This window comes from Cebus imitator, unplaced genomic scaffold (assembly GCF_001604975.1).
Source record: "Cebus imitator isolate Cc_AM_T3 unplaced genomic scaffold, Cebus_imitator-1.0 Scaffold282, whole genome shotgun sequence".
In the NCBI taxonomy this organism is placed as follows: Eukaryota; Metazoa; Chordata; class Mammalia; order Primates; family Cebidae; genus Cebus; species Cebus imitator.
The window spans coordinates 165,922-174,641 of record NW_016107597.1 but is presented as its reverse complement, the minus strand read 5'-3'; the positions used below and the strand labels follow the sequence as shown (position 1 = coordinate 174,641).

The 8,720-nt window shown below is 34.7% G+C and overlaps 1 pseudogene; it reads right to left on the bottom strand.

Moving 5' to 3' along the window:
- Positions 1-1,113: 1,113 nt before the first annotated feature.
- LOC108284729 overlaps positions 1,114-8,720 on the bottom strand; it is a 59,155-nt pseudogene continuing 51,548 nt past the window's right edge.

Genomic DNA, 8,720 nt, shown 5'->3' with positions numbered 1-8,720 from the left:
GAAATGCACATATCTGCCTGAAAGTTCTCATTGTTTGATAATAAAATCTAATTGGATTAAATTCACATTCTCTCCGGAAATTTCTGGGAAGAAGATGGCCTACAATTACTGACATCTTTATTTCTGAATTTACATAGACAACAGTAGAGATATATTATTCAGCTATTGTCTGAATAATATATTGACACAATTTCTTAACATCTAACTTTATCAGGGCAAGAGGTATTTCTTTATTATTTAACAGATATATTGTTACATATAGCCTATCACATACTTGCAAGGTCAGAAATGGGTCTTTGTATTTTATTGTTTTGGACACTTTTTTATTTAAAGATAGGAGAAATGATTCATTCTGTAACTTAAAAGGCATATATTGCAACATAGCAATACTGATTGAAAATAGAAGACATTTGATGAAAGATAACAGTTAAAACAATTCATACCTTAATTTAGGCATTTATGAAACTTTCAAAATGCACTAATATTATTTGACAGAAATCATTTAGTTCTGCACTTGCCATTGATTACATTAATGTTCTCTACAGCTTTTTAAATCTCTCAATGTAATTCTAAATATAAATCTGTTAAGTAATGAATATTGGAGTTTAATATTCATGACGTTAATCTCCTCCCAAAATTAAACCTTGAAATCAAGTTGTCTCTTTTAAAAAATATTATTAGGAAGTTAAAAAATTGACTACATTAAATAAATTGAGTTTTTTTAGACAAAATAATGGTCAATTTGATAGAAGTTTTACACTTAAACATTTGTTTTGTTATCTTGTAGTGATAGAATTTTCCAAGTGAATATAATACATAAAATAGAGAAATATTAACTAAGTGGGAAGAATGGTATATTTTTTTAAACCAAATTTTATATAAACATTGGAATTTCATCTTTCATCTAATTTATCAATATTTTAATGTGCCCTACATTTGACAGTTTGGTTTTACCAATTTGTACCATTCCTTCTGAAACTATTCCAATTTAATATTTTGAAAACTGTATATAATTAAAATATCATAAGAAAGAAGTTATTCACACAGGCTTTTTCATTAATTTTTGAAATTTATAGATGAAATAATAATTGTTCATATTTATCTTTTTAAAAATCAGATTAAAAGCCTCAGATTGGTTTCATCTCTGGCTTGGGCTAATTCTGAACTTAATAACTTAAGTTGCTTCTTAACATGTGCATTTTTCTGTTTCTGTTCTTCCTCGCTTCTATGGTTCATTATCCCTTCATTTGATAATTCAGCACTAGCCTCAGCATTATTCTTATCATGTTTATCATGTTTGTTTTCGGTCGGAGGAATGACTGGTGGTGATGGAGGTGGAGTGGGGACAGATATCACAGTTTTTAACTCTTCTTTGGTCTTTTCCAAGTCTTCCTGGGCTGCGAAAGCTTTGTGTTGCCACTCAGTGGCTTCTTCTTCCTTTTTCTTCTTGGCTTCTTCTAGAATTGCAATCTTGGCAGTGAATTCAGCAAGTTCTGTTGCTAGCTGCTCCTGATTCTTCATCTGGTCGGCAGCTTGTTTTGCTATGGCAGACTTCGCCTCTTCAGCAGCTCCACTCTCCTTTTCAAGCCACTCTGCTTCTTCTTTTGCTCGTTTTTGTTCTTGATCCAGTTCTAGAGTTTTTCGAGTCTGTTCTTCTAGTTCTATCTGGGTTTTGTCTGTTCTTCAATTTGTTTTAGATGTTCCTTTAGCTCTTCCTTTTCACGTGCTATTCTTTCTTTATCCTTTTCTGCTATTTCTCTTTTCTTCTTTTCATTTTCTAATTGCACCCTTTCCAGCTGCTTCTGATGTTTCTCCTCCCTATCCTCAGCCTTCATCTATTGTATTTCAGTAGTATCAGGCTTCCTTCTTCACATGCATAGTTCATGGTTGTTGATACATAAGGCCAAAATCTGCTTATTGATTCTCAGACGAGGTTCATAAAAAACAAAATCAGGTGCCTTTTTGTCGAATGGCTTTATAACAAATTTTTGTGTCATTAAATAAAATATTTCTGATTTCACTCCAGGGAAAACCAATTTTAGGTGTTAACTTGTCATCATGCTAATAAATATTCAGACCCCAGCATCAACACCTAGCCATAATTCAGTTCCCTTTTTATTTTTATTTATTATTTTGTTTTATTTTTTGAGACAGTGTCTCGCTCTGTCACCCAGGCTGGAGTGCAGTGGCGTGATCTTGCTCACTGCAATCTCCTCCTCCTGGGTTCAAGTGATTCTCCTGCCTCAGCTTCCTGAGTAGCTGGGATTACAGGCATGGTGCCACCACACCTCGCTAATTTTTTGCATTATTAGTAGAGACAGGGTTTCACCATGTTGACCAGGCTGGTCTTCAACTCCTGACCTCATGTGATCTGCCTGCCTCAGCCACCCAAAGTTCTGGGATTACAGGCATGAGCCAACATGCCCAGCTCCTTTTTTATTTTTTATTTCAAAATAGTTTACTCCATACATTTCTAGATCTTGTGCAATCTTCAAGTATTCCATCATAGAATCCTCTCTTAGAATTCCTCTATGTTCTTCATGTCAGTTCTGTATTCTTTCTTCCCACTGTTCTTTCATTAGTTTCTGTTGTTCCAGTACATGCTGGGGTAGAAGTCTATCACTAGCCAGATAGCCTGGCTTATGAACTTCTTTATTATAATCTCCATACTTGGCTTGGACAGCATAGGAAGCCAAAAGAACTGCAGTTTCTGGCTGGCAATGTATCTCATCCTTTAAGATGGCTTCTTTAACTTGCAAGAACAAGAGTCTCTGGGTTATTTCTTGAATTAATTCCCCAGACACATCTTCAGGAAAGAATTTAGCTCTAAATTTGAACTGTAAAGGATTCTCTTTTTTAACATCTTGCTGTGTCACTCTTTTATTTAGTTTAAGCCATGCAGAATAACCTTTGCTGTCTACATACCATAGCCCAAAAATCTAGACCTCACGCAAACCAACTGTTTTCACCACCTGGTCAAAAAGTTGTTTGCCAGTTGTATTGGGCACAAAATGTATTCTTCATGCTGAGAATGTTAAAACAGGCCGTGATAAGTACAAGAATCTGCAACAGATTCGACACAGCAATACAAAGTAGCATACTGATGAGTTTGAAGCAATGTGAGAGTTGTTATTTTGTATATATGTTCTGCATAAGCTGAACCACCAACATAGAAAAGCAGGCCTTTGCAGATATGATGGAATGCATCCCACCTTGCCAAAGCACTGATACCAGTTTGACTTTGGTAGCTAAAAGACAAATTTAAGGAGAGGTCTTCAACATTAAGGCACTATGATATCATGCTTGGTTTTCTTTTTCTTTTTCTTTTGGACCAGGGAATGGAGAATGCTGTTCCATTGCCTCCTTTTACATTTTTTCTTTTTCTTTTTTTCTGTTGAAGAGTAACACTAATTATCATGTTTGACAAATGTATGTATGTGGTTTCAATTCTATGCACATTTTAGAGGATAATGGTGAACATTTTAATGGATTTCCCTTACCCCTTCCATATTTAACGTGTATATATTTCCACATTCTCTCTCACTCACATTTTCTCAGTGTGCCCTTCTCATATCTGCCATGCCATAGCCATAATTCTGCCATCATACAGATCAGGCAGTGATTTAAATGATGATAGGTAGCAGAGTGGACAGTCTTTGAACACTACGTAGAATATGGCTATGAATCATAAAGGAGATTAGAACATTTAATAATTTATGTACAGTTAGCGGTTAGTTTTTTTAATCCAAATTTAATTAACCTTATTGGGTATTTGATATTTGGTTATTTAATCACAGTCATCTTTAATAGCTACCTTGATTGGTGTTTTATCTCCTGTAATCCTTTGATGACTTTTTTGCCTACTATTTCAGAGGTTTAGACAGCAGTAGCAGTTCCCTAGGACAGTTTATTGACAAAACAGCCTCTGCAAGATTTTTAAAGTTTTGTTCTTTTACAGACTGATTTTAAAAACAGATTATTAATAAAAGAAAATATACATTTGTTGGTAACTGATTTTAATTGTTTTTTAAAACTTGGACCTTTCTGGAAGGGCAGCATATAAAAACAGCCCCAAGGAGGGGACAACAATACTACCTCACTACGACACCTATGATGACTGGTTGTTCAAACACAATGGACTGTGTGTAAGCTATATGTTTTATAATTCATAATGATAGCCTCAATCATCAAGAAGTACTTTTGAAATTTCATTTTCCCTCAATATCTTAAAGTGCTAAATTTTTAACTGCCTTTTTGTTAAGTCAGACGGTGGGATTCTGATTTGTATTAAAACTGTAAGCTCCTCACTGGTATACTGTCATCCTGGAGGGGTGTCGTATGGCTGAGGAAGAGTGAGAGAAAGAGAGAGACTCTGTGTGTGTGTGTGTGTTGCTAACCTTGTAGCGACTGTGTGTGTGTATGTTGCTAACCTTGTAGTGACAGTGTGTGTGTGTGTGTTGCTAACCTTGTAGCGACTGCGTGTGTGTGTGTGTTGCTAACCTTGTAGCAACTGTGTGTGTGTGTGTTGCTAACCTTGTAGTGACTGTGTGTGTGTGTGTGTGTGTTGCTAACCTTGTAGCATATGAAGAATGTCTGCACCTTGATACAATAGTTGCATAATCAGTGTATTTGGTTTCTAGATTACTGTGCTTATTTTTTTCCAGTCTCTAAAAAATACTTAAATTTGGTTTGTTAATTTTATTTTAGAAATTATAATTTTAGTTTATATTAATTTTAATTATATCTTACTGAAATCTTTCCAGTTAGAAGGAGGTTCTAATATTCACATGTTCTAATATTTTGTTTATTGTAAAACAGCTAAATTTGGAGATACATAAAGCCTTGTTTTCTCTGTGTGGTTCAGCTACTTTCCATTTGGTATTACACACTCAAATTTACATTTATCAAAATTGCCATTTTATTAAACATTTTCACGCACAGTAGATTCAGGTTGTGTCTGAAAATATCTCTTGTGCTTTTTTGATTTTGCTGACTTTAAAAGGATTAATCTGGGCAGACATTATGAAAAAGAAGGTTGCATTTAATATATTTTTTGAACTTTGTAGGAAAACACATAGCTGATTAACCTTGAAGTGACTATTGTACCATGGTTGTGTACGTGCTTCAGAATCCTATGGAAGAGCATGTTCCTACCTGCAGTATATCAAAGGAATGGATGGGGGACCCTACTATTCATATTTTGAAATATAAATGTTCATCTTAAAGCAATTGCCATAATAAATAAAAACCTGAACTTACATTGGATTTTTGTTAATTTTCCTCATTTTGAATTATGGGCGCTCCATAGCTACATCAGTTTGACATAGTATTAAAAAATTATCAGCTATATTTTGCTGTTTATGATCTAATTGTAGATTAGGATTCAAATGGATTTAATACATTTTTAAGGCTGTGTGAATTTTTCTAAACAAGAATCATTTGCAGTATGGATTTCATAGATATTAAACCAATTATAACTTATCATTAGCAGTTCTGAGCACACGTTAATACAGTCAATGTGAAAATACACTGATAAGTATTTGGTAAATCCTACTAGGCTTTTACCATTAGCATAATTTTGTGTTGTACAATTAAGCTACAATTACATCTCTAATTTGGGATAATATTCATTGGTTAACAATAAAGTGACAAAAGCTCATGCCAGAAAGAGTTTCAAATTAATTGTACATATTTATGGTGTACAGTATGATGCTTCAATGCATGTATGTATGGTATAATGATCACATCTGAGAAATTACCATATCCATGACTTTAAACATAATTTTTTTTGTGGTGACAACATTCAGTCTTCTATCTTGAAATATACACTATATTATTATTCGCTATGGTCACTCTACTGTGTAATAGAACACCAGAATGTATTCTTCCTGTGTAACTGTAACATTGTACTCATTGACCACCCTGTTCCTTTCCCCCTCTCCTTTCTACCCTCCCCAGCCTCCAGTAACCACTATTCTATTCTCTAAATCTACAAAATCAGCCTTTTTAGATTCCACATATGAGTTAGATCATGTGATATTTGTCTTTTTATGTCTGGCTTATTTCACGTCTAATAATGTCCCTCAATGTTCATTCATGTGGCCACAAATGACAGTATTTCATTCTGTTTTATGGCTGAATAGTATTCCATTGTGTATATGTGGAATACATACATACACACACACACACACACACACACATTTTCTTTATCCACTCATCTATAGATGGGCATTTATATATTGGCTATTGTGAACAGTGCTGCAACAAACATAGGAATGAAGATATCTCTTCGACATATTGATTTCATTCCCTTTGGATATATACCCAGTGGTGGGATTCCTAGATCATATGGTAGTTCTATTTTTAATTTTTGAGGAACTTCCATACTGTTTTCCATGATGGCTATACTAATTTACATTCCCACCAATGGTGTATCAGAGTTCTTCTTTCTCAATGGCCTCACCAGCATTTGTTATTTTTTCTTGTGTTTTAGGTAATAATCAGTTTGACTGGGGTAAAGTAGTATATCAATGTGATTTTGATTTGCATTTTCCTTATGCTTAGTGGTGTTGAGCATTTTTTCGTGTATCTGTTGGAAATTTGAATGTATTATTTTGAGAAATGTCTATACAGGACTTTAACTTATTTTTAAATCAGATTATTTAGTATTTTACTATTGAGTTGTTTGAGTTCCTTATATATTCTAGATAGTAACCAGATGCATAGTTTACAAATACTTTCTCCCATTCTGTAGGTTGTCTCTTCACTCTGTTGATAGTTTCCATTGCTGTGAAGATGCTTTTTAGTTTGATGTAATCCCATTTGTCTATTTTTGCATTAGGTGCCTGTGCTTTTGAGATCTTATACAAAATATCCTTGCCCAGCCCAATTTCATGAAGAATTTCCTCTATGTTTTCTTTTAGTAGTTTCAGAGTTTTTGTTTTACATTTAAGTATTTAATCCAATTTGAGTTGATTTTGTGTACGTGAAAGATCAGGGTCTAGTTTCATCCTTTTGCATGTGGATATACAATTGTCACAGTCTCTTCAATAAATTGAAGAGACTATCTTTTCCTCCATGTTTATTACTGACACTTTTGTCAAAAACAAGTTAGTTGTAAGTGCATGAATTTATTTCCAGCTTCTCTGCTCTGTTTTATGGGTCTGTGTGTCTGTTTTGATGCCAGTACTGATCTGTTTTGTTTACTGCAGCTTAGTATATTTTGAAGTCAGGTAGTGTGATGTCTCCAGCTTTGGCTTTGTTTGTTTCTCAAGACTGCTTTGGTTGTCTGAGGTCTTTTGCATTTCCACATGAATTTTAAGATTGTTTTTTTCTGTTTCTGTGAAGAATGTCACTGGTATTTTTTTTGGAGGAGGGGAACAGACTCTCGCTCTGTTTCCCTGGCTGGAGTGCAGTGGCATTATCTCGGCTCACTGCAACCTCCGCCTCCTGGGTTCATGTGATTCTCCTGCCTCAGCCTCCCGAGTAGCTGGGATCACAGGCGCCCATCACCACGCCCAGCTAATTTTTGTATTTTCAGTAGAGACAGGGTTTCACCAAGTTGGCCAGGCTGGTCAAACTCCTGACGTCAGGAGATTTGCCTGCCTCAGCCTCCCAAAGGGCTGGGATTACAGGCATGAGCTGTCATTGGTATCTTGATAATGACTATATTGAATCTGTAGATTGTTTAGGGTAATATGAACATATAAATCATATTAATTTTTCTAATCCATTAACACGGGATGTCTTTTTATTTATTTGTGTTCTCTTCATTTCCTTTATTTACTGAGATAGCATCTCACTCTGTCACACAGAGAGTAGTGCAGTGGCATGATCACATCTCACTGCAGCCTCAGTTTCCAGGGCTGAATCAATCCTCTCACCTCAGCCCCTTCAGTAGTTGGAACTACAGGTATGCACCACCATGTCCAGCTAATTTTTTTTTATTTTTTATGTTTTTGTGGAAGCAGAGTCTCACTATGTTGCCCAGGCTGGTCTCAAACTCCTGGACTCAAGCAATCCTCCACCTCAGCCTCCCAGAGTTAGGATTCAATTTCTTTCATCAATGTTTTATAGATTTCATTGTAAATATCTTTCAGCTCCTTGGTTAAGTTTATTTCTAGAGGGTTTTACTTTTTTGGTAGCTATTGTAAATGGAATTGCTTTCTTGATTTCTTTCTCAGATAGTTCACTATTAATGTAGAGAAAAGCTACCAATTTTAACCACTCTTGTCTTCACTTTACAGTTGACAAATAGTTTTTACATTCATTGCCTCAATTTTTATCTGCATAAGCTGCCTATTAGATTAGATAGTTTGGACAGGTAAAATTATCACTACTTTTACTTTTACGTTTTGGATAAATAAGCTCAGGCACATATAAATGGTTTTCCCCAAGGTTGCTATGCAATCAAGTGACAGAGCCAGAACTTACTCTCCAGTTCAGATCTTGAATAGAAGGCCCTGGAACACATAGTTTATGTTTAGAAACGGTTTGTTATCATAACACATTGCCTTCTTTAAAGTATTGGTAATTTAACTTTCTTCTAATTTATTAGAGCATGCAGTTTTTCTATTTTATTGAATTTACTAAAATATTTCATAAGTGATAACTAAGATTTTATATGGAGTCAGACTGTTCTATTCCTCTAATGCTCAGAAATATGAAATATGAACAGCTGTTTGAATATATACATGAAAAATTTCAATCTGTGTATAAGG